Source organism: Ursus americanus, chromosome 24, assembly GCF_024610735.1.
Source record: "Ursus americanus isolate L20-20 chromosome 24, mUrsAme1.1.p, whole genome shotgun sequence".
In the NCBI taxonomy this organism is placed as follows: Eukaryota; Metazoa; Chordata; class Mammalia; order Carnivora; family Ursidae; genus Ursus; species Ursus americanus.
In genome coordinates, this window is record NC_142150.1 from 15,716,479 (window position 1) to 15,743,856 (window position 27,378).

Sequence of the window (27,378 nt, forward strand, 5' to 3'; positions counted from 1 at the left end):
CCAGTATCACTCAAGATGAATTTTATGTAATGTGCAGACAGGGCATTAAGTAAGAATAAATCATATAGTAAGAAAAGTTATTCTCTTTATTTCTCTTTAACTCTTCTGATTACATCAAAGAGAAATACTAGTTTAGTACTAATTTTTTTCTAATACTACATAATTTCCCCTTTTAACAAAGAGAAAGAAGCTTCAATAATAAAAGACTTAGAAGGCCAAAAAATCTAGGTAGAATTTAACACGATTTTTGTGTTTGCTTTGTAAATTGCCCTCTATTTAGGTTAGATGGTACTAGTTTTCAATTTATTGTGATGAAATAAGCTTTCATTTATAAATACAGTAGTTTAACTAAAACATGAGTATATTTAAATTAAAATATTAAATAAATACTGTACAGATAGCACAGGACTGAAAAAAATCATGGCCAAAGTTTGGAAAATAGCCATACACAATGTAACATCTATTCCTGGCCAACCCAGTACACTCAGTCTTCTACATATGATCTGTAAAACCTCTACATATAATCTTTAAGACATGACTGTTCAGAGTTTAACTCCAACTTTAATAAGGCCATTGCAACATAAATGCTTCAGCTTCCTTTCTTGTTGCAAACAACTGAATTTAGGCATGGTTGACCAACAAGTATGACAGTCGAGGTCCCTAAAGGGTCATCCTAGATCACAAACTGAGATGACAACTCCATTTAAGCCAGGGGAAGATGCTGACAGTTTCTGGAAGTTGAACCTAAAAGGAACTTTGCGGCCATTCTGGGTGGAAAAGCTGAGGAGAACAAATGTGGAAACAATTGGGATGATGAGAAATGAAGAGTACACGAGCAAAATCCTGAGTTATATTTTGAGGCCAAGTAGCATAATAAGCTCTGGAATAAGACTGCCTGGGCTTGAGTTCTGGTTTGGGCATTTGTTAGCTCTGTGATCCAGGATAAATTGCATAACCTTTCCATAATTTAGTTTCCTTGTCTTAAAATCCTTAATAATAGTCAGTACTTAAAAAAAAAAAAAAGTCGCTACCTCAGAGGCTTTCTGTGAGGCACATACTAAGTACTAGCCCAATGTCAGCTATCACCATCATCATCTACACTGTCACACAATGATGTTCAGAGGAGCAGAGAGATATATGTGTGATTTTAATCTAGAATAGGGGTAAATAAATTGGGACCTGGAGCATAAGAGCATGCAGAAGATAATATATGGCAAAATTAATCAGGATTAGGTTAAAGATAGACAAAGATAGACAAATTATCCTACAGGCAGGTTTTGCAAGTAATCCTTTCCATAAAGTTCCAATCACTGTGGACTATTTCATAGACACTCTGATGGCAGTGGACCATCCTATAGAAATGTTTCTGTTTAAGGTCTCTAGGAACATAGTTAATAAATGGGTAAATATTATCTTATTTATTGCAAATGATGACACTTCTTTCTGGTTGATAGCTGTTTTTATAACCTATCATTAAGACATTTTTCCTACAGGTTTCTTTCTTTTTTTTTTTTCCATACAGCAGTAGGGGCTTTGGGAAACTAAGAGGAAGAGAAAATGCCTGTAAATAGTTTTTTTTTTTCTTTTTGCATTCACACTGATTTCTGTACCCTGAGGTTTCTACTCCCACACATTCTGATGATGGGTAAATTACTGTAGCAGTAACTTAGACCAGTATTTTGAACTCAAGCATTAATTTGTGCCTTGTTTTTTTCTTCATGTACCTCTTCAAAAACCTTAAGAAAGTTATAAGCAGTAAGTTTTAACTTTTTTGAGGGATTGAAAATGCCATTTGTGGGGCGCCTGGGTGGCACAGTGGTTAAGCGTCTGCCTTCGGCTCAGGGCATGATCCCAGCGTTATGGGATCGAGCCCCACATCAGGCTCCTCCGCTATGAGCCTGCTTCTTCCTCTCCCGCTCCCCCTGCTTGTGTTCCCTCTCTCGCTGGCTGTCTCTATCTCTGTCGAATAAATAAATAAAATCTTTAAAAAAAAAAAAGAAAAAGAAAATGCCATTTGATAATCTATTGAAAGCCATGGGGTGTGTCTCCCGAAAGATGAATGTTCTCACATAAAGAAAAAATGTTTATACACAATATCATCAGGTTCAAGGGCTCCCTGAAGTAATCCCAGGTTAAAAATTTCTGTTGTGAGACAAATAAACCATAAGCCAACCTGGAACTACAGAGGTAATGCAGAAAATGTAGCCGAGCAAGGTCCCTGATCCCTGGGACACAAATATCTGTCTAGGTAAAAGGCAGGACAGAAATATACTTAATTTTTCATAATTGATGGGAAGTTGAGTAACTGTCTTCCTTTTATGTCTTTACAGTATAGCCTCATTATTAAAAATTCTGTGGATCGTAAATTGAGAAAAAGATCATCAGCTTAAAATGCATAAGACCGATCACAAAGAAGCTGGTTAGATCTTCCCGAAGTCCATGAATGACACCAGGTGAGAATGACTGAAAAGTTTCTGAACATCTGATTCAAATCATTCATTGAACCAACCACTTATTATATACCTAGACCGTGCCAAGCAAAGCTCATGGAGCCTGAGTTAATTTTCTAAGGTCACATGTTAGCAAGTGGCACAGCCCACCACTCTGTTTTAACTCCTAGGTTGGGACTTTGTCACTATATACTATGGCCTCCACAAAAACATATCATGGTGAGATAAAATTCACAGTCCACCAAATACTACTTTTGTGTAGAGCTATGTATTAAGAAAAGAAGAGGATAACTCATGTGGCATTTTAAAGAGATAAGGAATTTAAATTGAAAGTAAGATTTCAAGATATGCAGTGCTTGCCATAAAACAATTTAACCTAATCTAACTTAATCTAATGTGGTTTTTCCACTGGCCTTGACTATAATTTACTTTTCCTCAATTTTGTTCAAGTAGTTTTGCCCAATCTGGTGTTCCACAGAACACTTTTCCCTCAAGATAGTTAGTGCACAAAAGATTTTGTGGCTAAATAAGTTTGGGAAATGTTCCATATTATAGTTTCTGTTTGGTGTTTTAAAAAGCATACAAGAACATTAAAGGTTCTGGGAAGTCCTGCAGTAAAACATAATAGCAAAAATCTTATTTCCCCTTAAGTCTGTATTTCTCAAAGTCACTACACCTCAGAACACTTCCCTAATGTAACACGTATTAAAATCCCACACAACTGATGTTCTGCAGCACATGCTACAGGAAATTCTGCTGTAACTTTACAAGTCTTCAGTCTCAGCTCTCATTTTCCAATGATTGTTGGAAACACAGAGCAACTATTTTATGAAAGCCTGTTGCTTTGGCATGCCCTCCTTTTCAATTCAGCTATGAAAACAATGCTAGCTAAAAACCACCCTCTGTTTCCATCTTTCAAGCTTTTCTCTCTACATTACACTGGCTTGTCTTTATTCCCATTCTTCCCACCATTTCCATTTCAGAAATGTATTATAAGGAAATAATCATATATGGGAACAATTATTTAGTTTATTTGAGAATAAAAATTGAAAACAACATAATCTGTAGTAATAGGGGAATGGATAAGTAAATTATCCATACAACAAAATGTTATCAAAAATCACATTTTTCAAAGACCATTTAATGATGTGAAAAAGGCCATGATATGTTTTTAGTGACATAAATAAGGACATCATGTTGAGAACATCATTCCAATTTTGTAATATGTTACATATATGTATACATATTTTCACACACACACACATAAAACACACACACACACATAAAGGGCATACCTTAATATGTTCAGTTATTTATCTCTGAGAAATCTAAATTTTTTCTTTATGTTTTTAAGTATTTAAAATAATTTTACAACAAATATGGTTTTCTTTTAAAACAAAACAAAAATACTATTGAATATGTAGGTTTTACATCTTCAGCTCAAACTGAAAAAAGATATCTGTTCAAATATGGGTTGATTTAGTCCTCACACATATTTCATCCAAACAGAGATTACCAGTAGTTTTGTTTCTTTTACCTCCAAATTATTGTTCTTACTTCCTCTAATTCTAGGCTCCATGAAGGTAATAGTACTCTTTCCCTGGAATTATGATCCTTTTTCTCAACTAAGATGTTTTTTAAACTAGGATGTTTTTTAAAACTGATTTTGGAAAGACTATTTACACTTCAAGAAAGATTTGTGTTACTTTCTTATAGGAGATAATTTTTATAGGTAATATGAAATAATATATATGCAAATTTGTACTGTAGGTTCTCCACATAGAAGTATCCTTGAAATAAAGGGAAGAAATGGGTCTCAAATTCTAATACTCATGACTTCTGAATTGCTGATCATTTGTAAAGACTCATTTCTCTTGGCTATACGTGTGGTAGTTTTTATGGTAGAGGAAGTTGATCAGATGTATTTGAAGGAATATGAGGCAGTTCGTGAGACCATAAGACATTTAAAAGAAGGAAGAATTTTACTGCCTGCCAGAACAAAACTTAGTAGCTTTTAAAAGAAGATGAAATAATCACATTCATTGTAATGTGACTTAACTTAAATGTATATATGCATATATACATATACATGTTTATGTATAATGTAAAGTTATCTTAAATGTCTTGCATAAAATTTTAAAAATTACTGGATATATGAAGAATTAGATAAATGAGCCCAATAATTATGAAATAAAGCAGTGAAAAGAAACAAATCCCAGATGACTCAGATGTTAGAATTAGCAGCACTAATTTTAAATTATTATAAATATATTTAAGAATTTAAAAGGAAAGATGTATATAGGAAATGTACAATGGGACATCTTCTCAGAAAATGAAAACTGTAAAAGAGAAACAAATGGAATTCTAGAACTAACAAACACACTGTCTGAAATTTAAAAATTGGGTTGTATGAACAGCTGCCTGGAAACTGGGGGGAAAAAAAAGCTAGTGAACTTGATAGGAAAATAGAAATTATCTACTCTGAAGAGTGAAGAGAAAAAAATATTTAAAAAAAAAGAAAGAATATATTCTTAGTGACCCATGGGACCTTATAAACTGGTCTAAAGAAAGTGTAATTGGAGTCACAGAAGTAGAGAGTTTGAATAGGGCAGAAAAAGATATCTGAAAAATTGATGACCTAAAATCCCCCAAATTTGGAACACCAATAAAAATCCATAAACACGTCATGGTCATTTGCTGGAAATTAAAAATAAAATGAAAATGAGAGCTATTCACTAATTTCAGTTTTCCAAATAAATATCTCTATTCTCAACACATTTTTTTTTTTACTTTTAAAATTACTTCAGGGAGCCTATATGAGTGATCTTTCATAAGCATGATAATTTAAATAATCAGGAAAGTAAAGAACTTGAACTCAAATCAATACTTGCCAAGCTTCAAATCCAGTACCTTTTACAACTGTATTTTAGAAAGTAAGATGACAATCTCCTTTTTTCTTTTAAGACTTAACACGACAGAAATAACTTAGAGAAACAAAATCTGCGTGTGGATTGGCTATTTTTTCCTATGAGGGTTTTCATCCTGTTGGCTACTGTTGGTCTGAATAACCACCTCCACCCACTCCAGACCATAAGCTCCACACAGGTAAGGGATTATTTTTTTGTTCCTTATTCAGGGACATATTTATATGATGTAGAAGAGTGACTGACACATTGTAAATACTCACTGAGTAAATGAAAGAATGAGATCTATCCTATTTGGCACTTGTTTTGTTAACGAGCCAAGTGTAATGTTTTCAGATATTTCCTTGAGATGTTCTAGTGAACATCTTAATGCAGACTATACTTGATAATAGACCTACCGAACCAAAGTCAGAATTGTAAATAGAACAGTGATTATTGTTGCTTTCACTGCTTACCTACATATTATTTTACCTGGAGAAAAAAAATAAAGAAAAAGCACAATCAAGTCCCCAGAAATCACTGATGCCTCTAATTTAGTCTTCTTTTGGGAGCAGTTTTTCCACAATTTATGCTTCATTTCATGTAGTGTCTTGAAAAATCTGTAAAGTGATTTATTGTATCCCAGTTCCTTAACATTCCTATTGGCGCACTAATAATCATGGGCATTGTTTCAAAAGTCAGTGCATTATATTATCAATCAGAGTGTAACCAAGAAAGCAGAAACCACCTTAAGACTTTTCAACAGAGTGAATTTAAATCAGGGAATTTATTACATAGGTGATGGAATTTCTGAGAACTACAGAGGGAAGGGTAATGTAACAGAGTTAAACAGTTAAACAGCATGAAACTACCATCTATAGGCTAGAAAGATGAAATATGCAGCAGTATTTATTAGATCGGGTTATTAGATGGAAGCTAAGACAAACTTGTCAAGCAATGAAACAAAGGAGCTGGAGCCATAGAGAAGAAGCAACTGCCGAGAAGCTGCCTTAGGTAGAGAGGCAGGAAAAGAAATGCCTCGGCTTCTCTCTCCCACCCTATTCAATCTCTGGCCAGTGTCTTTCTTTGTCAACTCTCAGCCAGAAGACAGCTGATCTGGGATCCTGGGAAACACAGACTGCAGGGCCCAGTCTCCCCTCTACCAGAGAGCTGAGCTCAAGAAAGAGAAGGAATAGAACCAACATGCCCAACCTCCCAGCCACAGCACCTACAGATGTATAAATTGTTTCCAAAATTTAAAGCATTTTTTTTCCCCAAAGGTTCTGTGTAGTTTTAACTGTTTGATGCCATGTCGCAATGGTTCTGCAATTCTAATTGATCAGTTACTTTTTGGGGGGAACCTTTACAGGACCATCTGGTAGAGATCATTGGAAATTAGAAAAATCTTTTTAAAATAGAAATTGCGTAATGCAGTCCTTGCTCATCTCATCGTGGATTTTTAGGCATTTGATTGAAATATGCCAATAAAATGACTTTTGAAATGTTCTCTTTTCCAAGTTTCTGAGCCAGAAACAGAAGGCTTATCTTCCTGTTAGCATAGGCCACTGTTGTAGTAGGTTCTTAATCTGAAAAACATAATGAAAAGAAAATATATCATGTTATGAAAGCTATTTGAAACTTGTGTTGCTACAGGACTAACTCTGAAAGATTCCTTAAGATTCAGAAAATCAAGAAACCCAAGAGGAACTTAAATGCTTGAATCCTTATCTCTGCTATTGCAGATCATGTCATTGGATACTTCAGAAAATGAATATGTCTTGAAGTGCATGGAGTGTGTGATTAAATCTCTGAGTGGGGTGAGTATGACATAATAATGCTTGACAAGTGCTTGAAGAGTTTAAATAGCAAGTAAGGAAGAAAATGGTTTCCTGTAGCATAAGGAGTTAGAACTCGAAGTACCAAAATGGAATTGGCAAATGGAAACATTTGAATGACTTTCTAGAAATATTTCCTGATGGAGCTATAAGTTAAGACAGTGGAATTGGTTTTCCAGAGGGGAGTGACTGGAACAGAGGTTTCTGAAGTAAACAAAAGAAAAAGCATCAGAGAATATACCACAGGGAATATACCTAAGGAGTCAACTATTACTAACTCTTTTCTTTAGGTTCAGCATTAGAAATGGCAATGTGACATCTGCATTCAGTGAAGTGTATATACACATATTACCTTATTCAATCCTCAGGTGAGAAACCAGGATTTAGGGAGGTTAAAAATGGCTTGTACCAAGTGCACACCGGGTAAGTGTTAGAGCTGGGTCTCCAACCTAGGCTCTCATTCAACGTTAATACTCTTGCTACTATAGTACAGAGCCTTGGGATCAGGAAGAGTCACTCACAGCAAATCAAAGCTATGGTCGATACTGGAAGAGTTCCATATTTTTGGAGTTGATGTGAATTTATCTACAACAAAAGGAAAATACCACCCCAAATACCACTCCTGTCTAAACATCTAGGGAACTGTAACAGCTGATTTCTTGGTTTTAGAGAACAAAAGTTACTCTAGGTAGTTTAGGCAGAAGGAGGATTATTACAGAGCATAAGGTAGTTTACAGAATGTATCAGAGGCTAGAGAACTGAGTAGCCCTGCTACTAAAATTTTGGGGGTCTGGGGCAAGAGTACAAATTGAAACCCACATAACATGTCTAAGTACTTAAAAGTTAAACATCAGCTTCAGATGGTCAAATAAAGTATGTGCTGTGTTCCCACATTGAGAAAGTTACCTCCTAAATGACCTGGGAGGTCAAGATAGAGTTTAAAACGCTCAGACTCCTTTGGGTTCCTCACCAAAGCATAATGGCATGGGTAAAGCATGACCCCAGTCCCCAACCCAGATTTCCCACCCTTCTCTTTTTTATCTCTGGCTCCATTCTGTGCTGCAAGGGACTCTTACCAGCATATGTGTGGACACTGCACCCCACATATCCAAGCTCTATCTATACTCCTGGCAACCAGATGCCCTGTGGCCACCATCAGACCTAAAGGTATCTACACTGGTGGTCTGGTTCACTCTCAGGAGAACGGCCCCAGGAAAGAGACCCACACAAACCCTGGAAGCAAGTTCAGGGCCACATAGGTAAGGAATCTGGGTCCATGATTCCCAGGGCACAGTCTGGGGCTAGAGCTCCAGTTAAGTGTGTCTCATTGGTCCCACATATTCCTCACTCAGTGTTTAGGGGATGGCCAGAGGAGAGCCAGAGCAAGAGCCTGTAAAGTGTTGGGCTCAGAATAAGAGACTCTCTCACCTGGACTAAAGATGGAAACAAGTGTAGGTCCTGCTTATTTAGAAAGAATGCATCCTTATGAATTGTCAAAGCACACCGAGGGACTTATTTCAAGAAATGACTGCCACAGACACCTGCTGTTCAATACCTTTGATGCCGGGTACTAACCTGTAGAACCTTCCTCACAGCCACCTCAAGAGAACCAAAGACTTCTGTATTTATACTGGCTGGGAGGTCCAGTCTCTCCATGTAAGGCTATAATCTCACAGTGTTGATTTCTGCATTTCAGGTTTTGTGCAGGTGTATCTGCTTAGAGGAACCTAAATCAGTGTGGACACTTAGCTGCAAGTGTAGCTTGGTCTTTATAGTTTTTATTACTCGGGAAAACATATTAGAAGTAGATTGAAATGAGTGACCCCATAAAACCAAACCTCTTTGCAACATCTTTGGAAAAACCCAATTATTAAGATACAAATAGAAACATCATAGATATACATTGCTTTTTTAATGATAAAACCATCATTATGGATTTATCTGTAATGGCTTTTTGGAGCACTCTGCTGTAAAGGATTCTGAGGCTTTCTCTGAACCCAGTGAGAAAAAGTACTTTTTTTGGTTTCTGATATCTGCCATGATTATGGGAGGGGCTGGGGTAATGCCTATGCCATTTTAGGAGGCAGGACTATGTCTTAGACATATGTAAATAGGCACTGAGTAAGGTTTTGTTAAATAAATGAAGAAACTGTAAATAAGTGAATTATAGCTAGGAACTTAGGCAGGAATTAAAATGATTCTGGTTTTCTACTTTCTAATCCTAATCTATTTAATTTTATGTTACCACAGTGACTTAGAGAAAAAAAGAGGTATAATTACGGTGGATCAAAGAAGGTGACATGTGTAGTAACTTTAAGGAGGCGAAGAGTTTTCTCATTTAACTGAAGGAGAAAAAATGTTGAATGGTGGGTCAAGATTCTCTTAACCTTCTCGCCATCCTCTCCAATGTTAGTTAAGATAATACTACCTGTTGTAACAAACAAACCCCCAAATTTCAGTGGCTTCGTATGATAAAAATTCATTCTTTTTCCCATAGTAATCTGATACAGGTGCTTCTTGTCAGTGGGGAAAGATGTTTCAGGCTGAGGAAGCTACACTGTCGACTCTGGTCATCAACATGTAAAAAGCATATGGGAGAAGGGAGCGGGAGAGAGAGAAAAAGCTCTTGCTTTTTAACCACTTTACTTCAAGAGGTCTCACACATCACTTGTCATATTCCCTTGCTGAGCACTAGTCATCTGGCCCCACCGGGATGCAAGAGCGAGGCTGGGACATACAGTGTCCGTCTGGGTAGCTGCTCGCCAGTGACAGCTACGTATCAGTTCTCCCGCAAGTGTGCTCCACAGACCTGCAATATCAGATTCACCCGGGAATTTGTTAGAAATGCACATTCTTGGGCCTTACCCAGGATTACTAAATTAGGACGAATGGGGATGGGGCCCCGGAGCATTTCAGTAAGCCTTCCACAGGATTTTTATGTATGCTCCTTTGAAAAGCCCTGACCTCTGGTGGACAGCTTGTCATTTCTGCCCTACTGCCTGTAGTGACTGCATTTCCGCACATCAATATTTGAAGCCCCTCCCTGAAGGAGTACTTCCTACTCCCTTAAAAGTCAGGCTTCATTTTGTGACCTGTTTGGGCCAATAAAATATGAGAGAAATGATCATGGCCACTTCCATGTGGAGGTTTTAAGAGCCAGCTTATGCTATGCTACTCCCTCTTCCTGTCACTGTGAACTGCAATGAGCAGATAACAGCTACTCTGTTAGCCTAGATCCCGGAGTGAGGAGAGCAGACAACGTAGAGCAGAGTCCCAGCTGACTGGCAATTTGAAAATGTAGCATGAGAAAGAAAGAGACCTTTGTTGTTTTAAGCTTTGAAATTTTGGGGTTGTTCATCCCTGTGGCATTGTTCTGACTGCTATGTCTCCTTTCCTCCAACCTATAACACTGACTGTGACTTTTTATGAATTGCTTTGCAAAGCTTATCTCCAAAGGGTTATTTCCCCCTTGACACTATGTTAAAAATTTTGGCATGCTATCCTTAAGTGAATGGTGTTTCCTGGGTTTTATACACCTATCCTTTGCCTTCTTTGATTCCTTTTCATTCTTACTTCAAGTATTGACAATATCTAGAAACGTTAACCATTTGCACATTAGAATTATCTCAAATTTACTCTGGTTTTGGTGACCTGATTTTTCCTTTGTTAACATTTGTGAAAAGAATCATACAGAATATCACTTATGTAGATTCTTGCTCCATCTTCTAGGCCCCAGTCAATCTACTGTCTTTCTCTTCTAGGTTCAAGAGCTCAGTTCTATTGGGTGACAATAATTTGATTTCTTGAGAATCCGGCACAAGGGATTCAAAGACAAATCAAATCACAAAAAGCTCAGACTATTAGATTAGAAGGATATCTTCTTAAGTAGCCTGCTAAAATTGGATTTAAACTTTATCAGCACATATAGTAACATATATTACATATGATTGGCAGCAAGCAGCAGCACCAATAAGTCTGGAATCAGATATGTAGGGCTGGGTGACTTTATTTTGGGGGGTATTAGTAAATTTATATACCTTATTTTGCTAAGCTTGGGATAGTACCAGCATAAACACATTGTGTTTCCTGAGCATCGACTTCCCGGCCAGTGAGGGGCAAGAAGGGCAGGTGGCTTGGGATTAAAATTGGGAGGTAACCAACGTACAGTAAAATGTCAGCTACCTATCTAGAACATTACGGAAATGAGTTGTTCTGGTTACAAAGTTCATATGTATAAAAATAGGTTCATTTGAACTATTTCTGGTGAACATCTTTGAAAATACATGTATACTTATCTGCTTTATTAAATAGAACATTCTAATTTGATCTTGCTCTGATGACTCAATCATAAATTATTCTAAAGGGCTGTGAGAGAGCCTGTTGAGTTCAGGGCTCTGTGTTTGAACCTGTGGGGGTTCCAGCTTGGAGTTCTGCTATCAACTTTTCAGAGTTTTCCTGTCATCAAGTCTCAGGCTGCCAGCTGTCACTTTCTGATACTGCCAGTGTGTGTCTCCCTGGTGACCTGCTGCCTCCAGGATACCTTGAACTGGGAAACTAAACAATCATACTCGTTATAGTTGTGCCTAAAATATAAGCAAATCAACTCTAAATGTGAGTCCCAGGAGCATTCCTATGTGAATAAAGTGCAGGAGCTTTATTATATCACCTTTGCTTTATCAGTGACCCCCATTTCTTTCTTTTCTCTTTCTTTTTTCTTTCTTGTTTGCTTCCTTGCTTGCTTTCTGTCTCTCTCCCCTTCCTTCCTCCCTCCCCTTTCCTTTCCTTCCCTTCTCCTTCCTTCCTTCCTTCCTTCCTGCCTTCCTGCCTTCCTTCCTTCCTTCCTTCCTTCCTTCCTTCCTTCCTTCCTTCCTTCCTTCCATCTCTCTCTGTCTCAGGAAAGTAAGATTGCTTCATTACTGAGTTTCATGCAAGTGAAGTGTTTCTTTTCATCAGGTCTACTCTGAGCATGGATGATAGACTATTGACTAGAGGTGGGATGTCATAGCCCTATGGGGCTAATGAAAAACCTAGCCATAATACTTTGCATTTTTAGAGCTCTTTATACTGTTCAGAATGTTCTCCCTACTGGCATTTGCATCTGTCATTTTGATGTAATGCTAACATTGCATCATTTTTGTAGTCATAATGGCTATAACATTGTCTTAAACTAATCTTGCTAATAAGTTAAAAATAAAAGACTTAGTCTTACAGAGAAGTAAAAATGTCTAGCCTATTTCTTGTTTTATACTTTCTAAACATTTGCTTTTTCTTTTTCTAGGCTGCATGGCCTGGTGAAAAAGACCTAAAATTATCATTTCTTGTTTTGTTTACAGGTACCCAAGGTGGGTAACACTATAGGCCCCTCTCTCCTCTTTGGTTCTGTGCATGGAGGAGAAGATGGGGTAAAAGTGTACAAAGGTATGGACATATGACAAAGAAGGTGGTAGAAACACAAAGAAAGGCATAAATTCAATGCAATGATTAGAATTTTTCTACATGTAATTCCTTCTGAAAAGCATTAACAAAGGCTCTTCAAAGCTGTGTCTTTCTTGTCAGTTATAGAACTTCATATTCTATGAGCACCTGGGTTGTTAAATTGTGTGTGATAGGAAAGGAAGTGACCCCTGCCAACCTGTGCCTCAAATAGGCTTGTTTAATGCTGGGAAAAAACCATTTGACCACACACAGAAGAAAAGATTTACCCTTTCAATTCTTCCACTGACAGATGTGGAAGGTATGATTTATCACATAAGGCCAAGACCTTTTGAGTGACTGGGATTACACTGAACATTCCAGACCTCTTTTGTGCCCCTTCTCCTCTGCATCAAGACACAACCTGTGGCTCTACTGCAGGGATGTGGGGAGAACAGAAAACATATGTTTACAGTTACTAAAGTAGCGGTGGAGGGTTGTAGACGACTTGTAAGAGCTATAAAAGCTGGTCATGGAGTCTCAGAAACCAAAGGAGGCTGCCTGGCTGGGATGGGAACATGCAGGGCCATGCAAAGCATGAAAGGAAACCACCACTAAATGAAAACCAGTCTTTGTGCCCCTATGATAGCATTCCTGCTGGTAGACTTGGCCTCCAGGGCTGTCTTCTGAGCTTTAGGCCCTAATAGCAGACTGAGGGACAGATGGGCTGTTGGAGCAATTCAACCAACTAGGGCCTGTTTCGTAGAGTAGGAAGAGCAAGAGTTGGTTTTCTATCCATCCATCTATCCATTCTTTCCACCTAGTACCCAGAATCATTTCCCAAAATGCACATTTGGTCATGTTACTCTACTTTTAAATCCTTTCCTAGCTTTTCCATCAGGGTGAAGTCCAGACTGCTGAATGTGGCCTCCCTGCTTCTGCATAATGGGGCTCTGCGTACTTCTCTGGTGGCATCTCTTATCCTTCCCTCTCACCTCCCTGTATATTCTACATTCCTGTTACACAAGCTTCTTTCTGTAATTTGAAAGAAATCATGCTTTTTCTTGCTTCTGGGGCTTTGGGCAAGTTGTTATTTTTCTTTCTTTTCCCTCCTGTTCTTTCATGACCACTGTCTTCCATCACTTCCCTCAGGAAGTCTCACTTTAAGGAGTATTGGGTCCTGGCATGAATGATCTCATAGCACCTTCTAGTCTCCTATCAGGGCCCAGGAGTAAGTGTTACTGTCTTTCGTGCATTTATCTTCCCACTATAACCTCAGATTTTTCAGGGCATCGATGATACCTGTAATACCTAGCATAGAGTCCACCACATCATACAAATTTAGCAAATGGTTTTGTAAATGTATGACCAAGATTGGCAATATAGTTTAAAGATTGAGTTTTGTTGTCAAGCTATTTGTATCTGTATTCCAGTGTCACCTCTTATTAAATGTATGACTTTGGGCAATTACTTCATCAGCCTCTGCCTGGAATTTCTTATCTGTTAAATAGGAGTGATGATATATACTTCTTAGGATGTGGTTAAATGAAATAACACACAGCAAGCACCTAGACTAATGCCTAGCACATAGATAGCACATAGAATACACTTAGTTACATATAATTATAATTAAAAGTCTTCTACATGCTCAGGGTTCTGGACTTGAACCTGTGGTGGAATACAAAAGTGTATAATCTACACATCTCTGTAGGGACTGGCTTAATCCTTCTAAACCTCATAGATGCGTCTCTGAGGCCAGATGAGTATCAACAGACTCTGGGAGACATCTTGCCCTGAATCTGCTTTAGGGGCTTAGGACTTCATATTCTCTGCTAATCTAGCATGATCTCCTTGACAAGCCCAACTCCTCTCCATTGCTGAGGTCAGATCTCACTGCTAGAGTTCTTATCTCATTCCCCTGTGTCTTTATTTTTTTCTAGAACCCCAGTACTTCTGAGAATGGGGACAGTATTTGTCACCAGCTGACCCCTTCTGGTATCCTGATGGCTAGAGTCCTATTCCTAAAGCTGAGGCCCTGCTGGGACCATGCTACTTCTTTGATGTTGACCGTCTATTCATATTACCTTTGTCTGGAATGCTCATCACCACATTCTACCTGCTGACTTTTTGGTGGCACTGCCTGCCTGCCTAGACTGCTACCTTTTCCCTGCATGGTTCAATCCCCTGGTGGCCTGTCAGAAAAAGCAGGATCTGCCTCCTATTCCTTCTTTTACCCTACTTTACGTAATAAGCCCCTCAATCTGAGACTCCTTTCTCAGTTTTATCTTGCCACCACCCAAACTCCTGTTTAGAAAGCTCCTGCCCTCAAAAAACTACACTGTCTTAGAGAACATAATGCTTTTCCTTAAATGAAGAAGGCGACTAAAAGTCAGAAGTGCCTTGGAACATTGGTGGAAGTTATCTGTTTATAACAATACTTTAAACAGGGCAATGAAAATGCTTATGTTCAGTGAAGTCTATACTGACACTCCAAGAAAGAGTCAGACTACCAGCTTATTGGAAAACAAGCAAACTGTGTCTCCACAGGATGCCCATCACAGGATTCTTGACTCCCTCCCAGCCCTTACTAGGGATGGAGAAATCATTCCATTAACACTAGAGCATGTAACTATGGGTGCAGGAAAGACTCCAACTTTCCACTCCAAAACCTTATGTGACTTGGCATCTGTCTCATGGAGAATGCCCTTTTGTGCCATCCAAGGGATTATAATTGGGATGACCAAATTCTTAGTCAAACTCTATAGTCTGATATAGGCAAAATAGGCAGCTTGGAGAGCAATTGAGAATGGAAAAGAATAAGGACATCGAGTTGGAGGAGAAAAACAACTTGCTGCTGTTTTATTTCTCTGTTATATAGTCTTTAAGATGTTGTGGTAGTTTAATTGAAGTTGGGTAAATCTTTCTTTTTGAGGAATCAAGTGTAAGGACCAGTAATTACTGATATAATCATTCATCTGACTGTAAATGGCCATTCATGTTTATAATTCTTTTGTCTCTTTGGAAATGTCTTTGAGGGAAGAAAGTGTTTCCTCTTCAACCTTGTCCACTGAAGGCAAAAGGGGGAAATTTTCTCTCTTTTTTCTTTTTTGAAAAAATTTTTTAATAAAATTCCAGTTAGTTAACTTACAGTGTAATATTAGTTTCAGGTGTACAATTTAGTAATTCAACTTTCATACATCACCTGGTGCTCATCACAACAAGTGCACTCCTTAATCCCCATCGCCTATTTAAACCATCCCCCTACCCACCTCCTCTTTTTTTCCCTATGATCGATTGTTTTGTTTCTTAAATTCCACATATGAGTGAGATCATATGGTATTCATCTTTCTCTGACTGACTTATTTCGCTTAGCATTATACTCTCTAGCTCTATCCATGTCATTGCAAATGACAAGATTTCATTCTTTTTGAAGGCTAAGTAATATTCCAGTGCGCGCGTGCGTGTGTGTGTGTGTGTGTGTGTGTGTTTGTGTGTATACAAACATATATACCACCTCTTCTTTATCCATTCATGTATCAATGGACACTTGGGCTGTTTCCATAATTTGGTTATTGTAAATAATGCTGCTATAAATATCGGTGTCCATGTATCCTTTCGAATTAGTATTTTTATTTTCCTTAGGTAAATACCTAGTAGTGCAATTGTTGGAATATAGGTTGGTTCTATTTTTAACTTTTTTTTTAAGATTTTATTTATTTATTCGACAGAGATAGAGACAGCCAGCGAGAGAGGGAACAGAAGCAGGGGGAGTGGGAGAGGAAGAAGCAGGCTCATAGCGGAGAAGCCTGATGTGGGGCTCGATCCCATAACGCCGGGATCACACACTGAGCTGAAGGCAGATGCTTAACCGCTGTGCCATCCAGGTGCCCCTATCTTTAACTTTTTGAGGAAACTCCATACTGTTTTATAGAGTTGCTGCACCAGTTTGCATTCCCACCAACAGCATAAGAGTGTTCCCTTTTTACCACATCCTTACCAACACCTGCTGTTTTTTGTGTTATTGATATTAACCATTTTCACAGGTGTGAGGTGATATCTCATTGTAGTTTTGATTTGTATTTCTCTGATGATGAGTGATGTTGAGCATCTTTTTATGTGTCTGTTCGCCATCTGGATGTCTTCTTTGGAAAAATGTCTACTCATGTCTTCTGCTCATCTTTTAATTGGATTGTTTTTTTGGTTTTGAACTTTATAAGTTCCTTGTATATTTTGATTATTTTGGATGCTAATGCTTTATCAGATATGTCATTTGCAAACGTCTTCTTCCATTCTGTAGGTTACCTTTTAGTTTTGTTGATTGTTTCCTTTGCTGTACAGAAGCTTTTTATTTTAATGAAGTTCCAATAGTTTATTTTTGCTTTTGTTTCCCTTGCTTCAGGAGATATAACCAATAAGAAGTAGCTACGGTTGATGTCAAAGAAGTTACTGCCTATGCTTTTCTCTGGGATTGTAATGGTTTCATGTCTCACATTTAGGTCTTCAAGCCATTTTGAATTTATTTTTGTGTATGGTGTAAGAAAGTGGTCCAGTTTTATTCTTTTGCATATTGCTGTCTAATTTTCCCAACACCATTCATTGAAAAGGCTGTCTTTTTCCCATTGGATATTCTTTCATGCTTTCTAAAAGATTAATTGACCATACAGTTGTGGAGGAAAGTTTCTCTTTCAGTTAGTGGTCTGAAAGTTCTGTTTGCAGAAAATAAGAACATAAGAAAGGGTTTTAATGTTAGACAGATCTAAGTTTGAATCCCTCCACAATTTTCTTTCTTTTTTTTTATGATGGATATGCCAAAATATTTTATTTTATTTTATGTTTTTTTTTATTATATTATGTTAGTCACCATACAGTACATCCCTGGTTTCTGATGTAAAGTTCGATGATTCATTAGTTGCATATAACACCCAGTGCACCATGCAGTACGTGCCCTCCTTCCTACCCATCACCAGTCTATCCCATTCCCCCACCCCCCTCCCCTCTGAAGCCCTCAGTTTGTTTCTCATAGTCCATAGTCTCTCATGCTTCTCTTTCTGAACCTCATCCACACAATGGAAGGAATGATATCAATCTTAGAGTGTTGCTATCAGGATTAAATTATGGAATGTATATGAGGGGTCTGGCACAATGAAAGTGTATCTAGGGACATAATCAAGGAATTCTCAGCTGTTCTTGCTAATTAGGGTCAGTGCACATGGAAGCAGGTTTACCTCAGGAAGAATGCTTTATAACATGGCCATCTTTGACTACAACTTGGTGAAATATCGTTTCTCAGCCCCAAACTCCCAGAGCTTGTTCACTGGCTCATTTGGGTGACCTCCTTTTCCTTCATTTTTTGCCTTCTGCTTCCAGATATGCAAAGGTTATTCTTATCTGTGTAACCTAGTTGATCATGCCAAAAACTAATATTTATTTAATTTTTTTCCCAAATTTCATTCTCTTAATTCCTTCCTGAAAACATGGAAGAATTGTCATTTTCTTTTTAAATTTTTTTTATTTAAATTCAATTTAGTTAACATATAATATATTATTAGTTTCAGGGATAGAATTTAGTGATTCATCAGTTGCATATAACACTCAGTGCTCATTACATCAAATGCCCTCCTTAACACCCATCACCCAATTACCCCATCCCTCCACCCACTTCCCCTCAGATGGAACTAGAGGGTATTATGCTAAGCAAAATAAATCAACCAGAGAAAGGCAAATACCATATGATTGTCATTTTCTTATTAGTGTAACAACATCCAAAGTGTCTTTACCACTCCTTAAGGTCCTCCTCTTGGTGTTTTTTGTCCTTGTCATTGGTACTATCTCTTACTCATTTGTTCATTCATTTATTCTTTTATTCATTCATTTTTTTCTCATTCATTCATTCAGCAAATATGTATTATATCTACTATGTGCCAAATCTGAGTTGGCATTGGGGAACTAATAAGTATCCCAGTAAGAGAAGCAGAAAATGTAGTGTTTAAGTGTAAGTGCTTTGAAGTCAGAGACAGACTTTTGTTTGAACTCTGACTGCACTCTGTCCTAGCTGGTTGACCTTAGGCAAGTCCCTTTAAGTTCTCTAGACTTCAGTTCCTCATCTATAAAATGGGGTAATATCAGTTCCTATTTTCCAGAATTGTTGTAAAAAGCAAACAAGACAATTAATGAAGGTTAAGTTTTTTAGTACACTGCCTGACATATAAGAAGTGTAAATATTCAATAGGTGTTAGTTTTTGAGGATGATGATGATGATATTTTAAAGGACTTATTTATTTATTTTAGAGAGATGGAGAGACAGAGTGAGTAGGGGGAGAAGCAGAGGTGGAGGGAGAGGGAGAAGCAGACTCCCCACTGAGCACAGAGCCTAATGCTGGCTCTATTCCATGACCCTAAGATCATGACCTGAGCCAAAATCAAGAGTTGGGTGCTCAACTGACTGAGTCATCCAGGCATCCCAATGATGATGATTTTTAATAACCCAGTCCTTTATGGAACTCAGATATTCAGTAGGGATATCAAAGAGCCATTGAAAGTTTTTAGGCAAGTTAATGACTGGGCTGTGATCATCTTTGATGCCTCATTTTCACTCTTACTCTTCCACAACTAGACCATAAGACTAGTAGGTTTTTCCTTTGATTATGTTTCACAGATCAGTCTTTTTTTTTTTTCTCTAATCCCACTGGGATTCCTAATCCCTGGCAAATTGGCCGGAGATGGCTTGATTTACTACAGGTTTGGATAGAACACTTGGCTCTTTTCTATGTGTCTCTCATTCCCTCCAGGAGACTAACCCAAGTATATCTAATGGCAGTGTCAAGAATCAAAAGAGAGAAGGCAGAAATGTATACCTTGAGTCTCTGCTGGTGTCAGATTTGTCCTGTTAGCTAAAACAATTCATGTGGTCAATACCAGAGTTAGAGTGGGAAAACATGACCAAAAACATGGATATAGAGGGGTGTGAAAATGTAGGGCCACTAATCCAAACAATCTACCATTGTCTGCTTTCTGGCCACATTTACTTATATGCTGTCATATGTGAAATATGTATACTCCCATATCAAGTCCTGGCATTATGCTTGAAGGATAGAGTATTGTGACCTACTTCAGGTTCATATAAGGCTCCTCTTGATCCAGAAAGTTATAGGCTATGGAGAAAAAAGTCATCTGCCCTATACATACCCACCATATAGTAATGAAATGAGACTAGAATGACCCATATAAATTTTCCAATCTGGAAAGGGGAAGAGAAACTACATAGCAGTCACTGGTCCATAGCAATTCTGAATTTTTTTCTGGGCAAATGCTGTCTGTTTTCCCTACTCTGAAGATAGAGAATGTTCTTTGATTAGACTTTAGCTTTGCTCCCTGAGAATGGCTCCCAGTCCATTGTTCTCCATGGCTCTTGAGTCAGCTTTCTGGGACATTGTTTCTTTTACACCGTCCTTGGGTATTTCTGAAGAAAATATTGGAAAATATTCCTGCTTTTTTGCCTATAAAAATTTGGGGGCAAAAAGGTCTTTCTACAATTTTGAAACACTTTTCTGCAGCCCCAAGTCCTTTTAGTCCATACTGACAGAGCATTGCCAATCCAACTGAATTAAAACTATTGTAGATTTCCTTTGAATATGATGTGATTCTACTCCATGAACTAAAAGCCACATCTTTAATACCCTTATAAGACTTTTTGTATACCAGAGAAATTCTGCTAGGCCCTGACTTAATTCTTTTTTTTTTTTTTAAGTTTCAGAGGTAGAGTTTAGTGATTCATCAGTTGCATGTAACACCCCATGCTCATTATATCAAGTCCTGCCTTAATTCTTTCAGAGATATTTACAAAGGCCTGATAGCAACACCTATGATTTCATCTTTTATCCCCAAGCTATATTTTACTTTGAGAAGTTTTCTGCTCCCCAGAGAGGCTAGGAATGAGGAATAGTTTTATGTTCCCTGCCAGAAAATCACAAACCCTATTCCCATGTTTTTGCTTATAAACGAGGTAGTTTTTTCTTTAGAACATCTCCTTCTTATAGCAGTTTACCAAATATGGTCACTAAGAGTGGTCATCACTTTCAATATTTGGCCTCATTGCTCAAGTCCGAAACTCATTACCACATTTCCTCTTTTCTTAGTTACAATAGGTGACAGATTTACCAATTGCCTCACCACTATATGAAATGCATTGCCATTTTCCTAGTCTCCTTCTAAGTTTTCTCACCATTCCAGCTTCTCTAGACTTCTCTGACCCAAAGCCAATGTCACATATGCTATGTTTTAGTGATGGCAGAACCTAAATGCAACATCACATTCTTTGTCAGCTTACTATAGTGTATCACAAACCATCCCAAAACTTAGAGCTTAAAATAACAACTGTGTATTGTTTCTCACAAGCCAATGGATTGGTCAAAGATTTTGCAGATCTGAACTAAGCTCAACGCATCAGTGCTCTTATATCTATGGTCAGTTGGAAAATCAGCTAGGACCTGCATGATCCAGAGTGGCTTTCACTGGGAAATCTCAGCCGTCCTCCAAATATCTCTTACACTGCATTTTTTTAAAGTGCCTACATGGAATTCCATGTTTTAGAACATTCAAAGCCTGTATATAAGCTCAGCAGAAAAGGGTACTGTGGTAATTAGTGATTTTAGCCATGAGTGAGGAGAATAGAAGTGGCACATGTGCCATGTACTCCTGATTTCTCTCTTGATCCCTGGGGTCTTCAACAGTATAAATTGGATCTTATTTATATGTATTCACCCAGTATGACAGCTGATACATATTAGGTTCTTAATGAATATTTAGAATGAATAACTGAATGAATAAATGGAAAAAGAAGATACACATATAGGGATGCAACATAGACTAAATTTTTAACTAGGTACTATTCAATCTGTTCAGACCTGTTTCTCTCCATTTCTTAAGTCCACCCTATAAAACACTCATTCTGTTATATTTTTCCTCAAATAGTAGGTAGACATATTTGTCTTCTGTTATTTCAGTAGATGAATGTTCTTCCCATGTATGCATGACAAAATGCATCACAGTATCCAGTTGCTTCCAATCATGTTTAGTAAATTTGTTAAATAAGTGAATTAACAAATAAATGAGTGAGTGAATAAATGAACCAGATGTATATCATCCAAGGGCAATGACTTCGTCTATCTTGTTTATCCTTAACCATTATATCAGTGCCCCATCTGTGGTAGGTACTTAATAAATATTTATTGAATTATAAATGAATAAGTGAATGAGTAAATGAATTAATGAATGAATTGAAAATAAATCTGAATTCATTATTTCTATTTTAAGAAGTTCCATTCTACATTCTATTAGGAAATTCTTTTGCGATTAGTTCTAATAGTAATTTTTTAAAATAGCCCAGGAACTCAATTCTATTATTATCCTAGTTTTCATTCTTGCTCAAAGACCTTTTTCCAGACAGTGAGAATGAGAAATTGTGCACTATGCTCACCAGGAGCTTCATTTTCAAAGTGAAATATTTCAGAGTTCCTTACAGGACAAATAGGATGTTGGAGTCTTTTCAGGCCAAATGGGGCAGAAAGGACCAGAATCTGTGTCCTGAGTGGGATAACTCGGGAGATCTCTAAAGTCTTTCCTTTGACCCTGAATAGCTCTTCTCCTGCTAAAGCATATTCCCTGCACTTGGGAGACTTAGGGTTCAAAGCCATGGTTGTTGAACTTTATTGGCTGACTGAATTCCACTTCCCACTCTCCAAACATTCTACTTTGGTTAGCCTGGGATAGGCCCCAAGAAACTATTTTGTCAATCACTTTACACTAATGATTCTGATATTGGTGGTCTATAGACCACACTTTTAGAAACACTTATTGTCTGTGTGTATACACACGTATGTGTGTGTGTGTGTGTCTGTGTGTGTGTGCGCAGAATGTAAAAAAAAATGTGGTAAGGTGCTATAGATGCTATGGTAAATGTCTGTGTAGGATCCAGTGGGGATAGAAAAGAGGAATTGTTATCCTTTGCTAGAATTCTCTAGACCCTTGTTTGGAGTCTTGGCTGGGTGAACATTTTCTCTTTTGCAGTAACTTGTAACTGTTTTAGGACCCATGGAGGGAACAATTGAAGTCCCCGAGGACGAAGGCATGCATGGAGGTTGGCAAGACTATTTCTTTCCTAGAAAATCTCAGGAGGGTCCTCATCATGTGTTATATATTTCTGAGAATCCTCCTGATAACCTTGCTGTTAGCAATAATAATAATTACTACTACTACTACTACTACTACTACTACTACTACTACTACTACTACTACTACTAAAAGCTCACTGTGCTGGGCATGTACCCCGAAGGTGGACAACAGAGATAATGGGGTTACATGGGACCGATCTGCTCTATGAAATCTCAGGAGAGCTCATTCCCAAACCAAGCAGTTAAAGCAATTTAGAATAACAGAACTTTGTCTATTAGGGTATCATATCTGATTAGGTGTCTAATCTTGAACTTGGTGGTGCATTGTTTCACTTAGATCTCTATATTTGTCTTCCCCTCATTATCACTGTGAGTGAGACCAATGGGAGGCAGAGGAGAAAAGGTGCTCAGTGAATACTCAATAATTCTACTAATATCACATAGCCTTGGGTAGTTGGAGATGTGTTTTATAAGCACTGTTAAGTTTGATCTCTTTTACTCCTACTGCAATTATCTGTTGGAATTTTATAGGACTGTGGACATACCAAGAGGAGGGATTTAATCGTTAAGTACTTTCAGCCTAATTGGTTCTCAATTGGAAGAGAAGCCTTGGGTTTGGAAACATGCCACATGTTAGCAGAGCATGTCGGTTCATTGCCCACCTGTGGAGTTGACAGATACAACAGAACATTCTGACTTGGCATCATTTTTGGCGTTTAGTTAGCATATCTGCTTCAGCGCTGCTCCTAGGGCTTTGTATTTGTCAACTGTGCCTATGTTGGGCAGAGACAAAGGCTTTTGCCAAGTCTCAGATACGTAGCCTAGGGTCTAACTGTGGCAAATATTATGTGGTGGGATGGAGTGCTATAACTATATTGCTATTCCCCATGGAAATCCATGCCTAGGAAATTGAATGATGATGAATCTAGCTTTCAACACATATTTCATTTTTGCATACCTGATCAAACCGGTGAGCCAGGTATTTGTGTTGCTAAAGGCAAAAGCCCCACTTCTGAGAAAGAAACCAAGATCCAGAGAAGGAGAAATGATTAAATAAATTATTTATTTATATGATATTTTGTGCACAATCATTACAGTCATAATTTTGAATATTATTTTGTAATATGAAAAATTGCTCACAATGGGTTATTAGATAATAATAGCCCCGGCCTTTAGCTTTTTGCCAGAAAAGAAAGTCAATAAAATAAATCCCACAAATCTTAATATACGTTAAGTACAAAGATTCTGGGATAAGATAACTTTTTCAAAGTTACTTATGTGCTGCGTAGTTTTGGAAAATGTTACTTAATCTTAGGAACACTATTTTTTAATTCATAAAATGGGAATAATAGTCATAGTACTTACTCCACAGAGTAGTTTCAGCTGTTTTAACATACTAATATATGTAAAATGCTTAATGCATTGCCTGGCATATAATAAAAATTCAATACATGTCATTACAAGTACACATAAATACCAACACACATATATGTACATAGGCAAAGATACTTTTATACACCTTCTTACATTTTCTGTCTTGGCAATCAGTTTTTCCTTACCCTACAGCTTTCTGCTATGGGTGCTAAGCTATGAGAAGTGGGAAGGTATCATCTAGAATTACACTGTACAATACTGTAGTCACTACCCATAGGTGTGTAGCCACTGAGTACTTGTGATATGGCTAGCCCAAACTGAGATAGATGTTCTGTAAGTGCAAAATGCACACTGGATTTTGAAGATTGTGGAAAAAAAACCATTTTGAAGAGAATGGGAAAAAGAGTGTAAACATCTCAGAAATTTTTAATATAGTTTACATGCTGAAAAGATATTTCTGATATATTAAATCGTTAAGTATGTTATTAAATAAACTCATTACACTCTTTTGGCAAAGGCAATTATACAAACCTATGACAACATTGATGGAATATTCTCCCCAAAATAATTATGTTTCAAGCCATTCTTCTACTTCCTAGTGTTGCACTTTTAGTTGTATATGCCTGACATTTCTGTTTGGATCCTACTGTCATCTTAAACTCACCATGCCCTAAACCATATTTTCATTTTCTTCACAACTGTATCCTATTTCTGACTTTCCTATTTCTGTTCTATTCTTACTGCTCTCATGACCTCACCTCCACTTGCCTGAACCACGTCAATAGACTTTCATCTGGGAGATTTCTATTACTTGACTCCTTTCAATACATTCTGCTTACCAAATCTAGATTCATCTTGCTAAAACATCACTTAAAAAAAATTATACCCCTCCTTTAAAAAACCTTCAGTGATAATCCATTTGCCTGTATGATAAGACCCTTACCATGTGGTTTGGTATTATTCTGGTCTTCTTTCTAATTTCTTGGTCCAGAAATGAGAAACTAGAAAATACTAGTTATTCTTTAGCCTTCAAACACCGTTTCTGGGGATTATAGAAATGTGGTCAGGTGCATTGTACACAGGAAAAGGAGTAGGTTTTGCAAGTTGGTGGGGTTGGGGGAAGAAGAGATTTCATTGGGGGCATATGGAAGTTGATAGGCCTTAGATAAATTAACATTTCCTTCTTGACTAACTTATAAGAAGAGGCTCTCATTCTAATGAGAATTGGAGTAGGTGGGAGATATAGAAAAAGGAAATAGGGGGTCTTTCAACAATTTCTCAGACTATGAGCTTCTGATTGTACTACAAAAATGTGCTGACTGTAGAAAGCTGATGCTTCAGATTTGCAGTTATATGGGCAATTACCCTGGGTAATTTTTCCAGGAAAGGAGGTTTGGAGGTCTACCTTCAAAGTGCACATCTATGTAAGTTTATTAAGATGAACAGAACATCCTATGGCCCCAGACATATTAATATTTCCCAGGCCTTGAACTTGTAGAATTCTTTATGCTTTCCAAATAGCATTCATGATCATTAGTTCATGGAATTGTCTCAAGACCATGAGATTGACACATGGCAGACAGCATTATTGCCATTTTGGAGAAAACCTGTATACAGAATTTAGCTCACTTACTCAAGAACGCAAACCTATATTTTGATATTAACTTCCATTGTTTTACATTTGTAAAATGCAAAAATCACTTATCACCTGAACTGTCCAGTCTTGACCTGTAAAGAAGTAGATTTTTCCTGGTTTATCTGTAAGAATTAGGTTTTTACTTGCAGAGGTGAGTTTCCCCTGGGAAATCCATGGCAAAGTTTTCATTATATACAGTATTCAATTATTATTTACCTTGGTTTTTGGTTGAGGGAAAAAATAATATCCTGCTAATTCTTACCTTTACAATTCAAAGAACTTTGACATATGCAGTAATCCAACCTTCGTTTCTAAATGTTTATTTTTTATTACAAAAGTAATGAATGTTCATTATAATAATATTAGAAAATGTAGAAATGTGAAAATAGAATTTATTTTTATTTTTTATTGAAGTGTAATTTGCACATAGTAAAATACACAGATCTTAAGTGTATAGTTTGATTAGTTTTGAACAGTGTTCACACCTGTGTGAACCATGCCCAAGTCAAGATATAAAACATTTTCATCACCCAGCAATCTCCCTGATATCCCTTTCCTATCTATCTCCATGACCTCCTTCCCTACCCCAGGCAACCACTGTTCTGGTATCTATCAAGAAGGGAAAATTTAAAAACAAAACAAAGTAACACTTAGGTCCTACCACATAGTGACAATCACTGCTGAATGCATCAGCAGCTTTTGACACCACTGACAATTTCCTTTGTAATACCCCACACCTTGGCGTGATTTCTGAGGTGTGGTACTCTGTCATTATTTCTCTCACCTGAGCTGCTGCTACTCTGTCTCTGTTCCCTCTTCTTATCTTCCTAATCTCTATTTGAACCGGGTGGGTACTTGGCTCTCTTCTACTCCTTATCTTCCCCCTCTTCCTAGTGATTCCATCAAGTCACATGGCTTTCAGTGTCATTTTTCCCTTAAGAGGGCAGTTCCCAAGTTTACATCCATAAATCTCACCTGTCCCTTGAACTTGAGTTCTATATCCAACCGCCTAGAACATTCTCACATGAGTGTCTAACTGTTGTCTCAACGATAACATGCCCCAAATCCAAGCCTTGATTTGCACTTTCCAGCCTGCTCTTCCTCAGTGTTTCCATCTCAGAAAATGGAAACTCCAGGGGCTTGAGCCAAAAGCCTGGAGGGCATTCTTAACTCCACTCTTTTTTTCATGCCATATGATAAATCTGTTAGGAAATCCTGTCAGCTCTACTTCGGAGTATGTAAGAGAATCTGACAGATTCTTACCACCTCCCACACTAACACCTGAATCCAATCCACCTCCAACACTTCCTCTGGACTAATGCGGTAATTTTATAAGTAGTTGACCTATCAGCCTGTAATCTATTCTCCAACCAGCAGGTAGACACAGCCTTTTAAAATATAGAAGATTTCTCCCAAGCTGCAGTCATTCTTTATATTTAATTTTAGATTTTGTTTTTTTCAATGTCATAATACAGATTTTTTTCATTTTGTTACACTTTATAAACATAATTTTCAATGACTGCATTGTTATTATATGCTGATATATACCATTATTTAACTATTCATCCCCTTAATATTGGACATTTTGACTTTTATTTT

At 37.5% G+C, this 27,378-nt stretch overlaps 1 long non-coding RNA gene across 1 annotated transcript in view; it reads left to right on the forward strand.

The window, feature by feature from the left end:
- The first annotated feature begins 2,366 nt into the window (after positions 1 to 2,366).
- Positions 2,367 to 27,378, forward strand: part of LOC123799463 (uncharacterized) — a 106,882-nt gene continuing 81,870 nt past the window's right edge. Inside the window, exons 1-4 of the long non-coding RNA XR_015721551.1 lie at positions 2,367 to 2,453; positions 5,415 to 5,555; positions 7,096 to 7,170; positions 12,522 to 12,606. This is a non-coding gene — a long non-coding RNA (uncharacterized LOC123799463). The remainder of the gene's footprint in view (positions 2,454 to 5,414; positions 5,556 to 7,095; positions 7,171 to 12,521; positions 12,607 to 27,378) is intronic.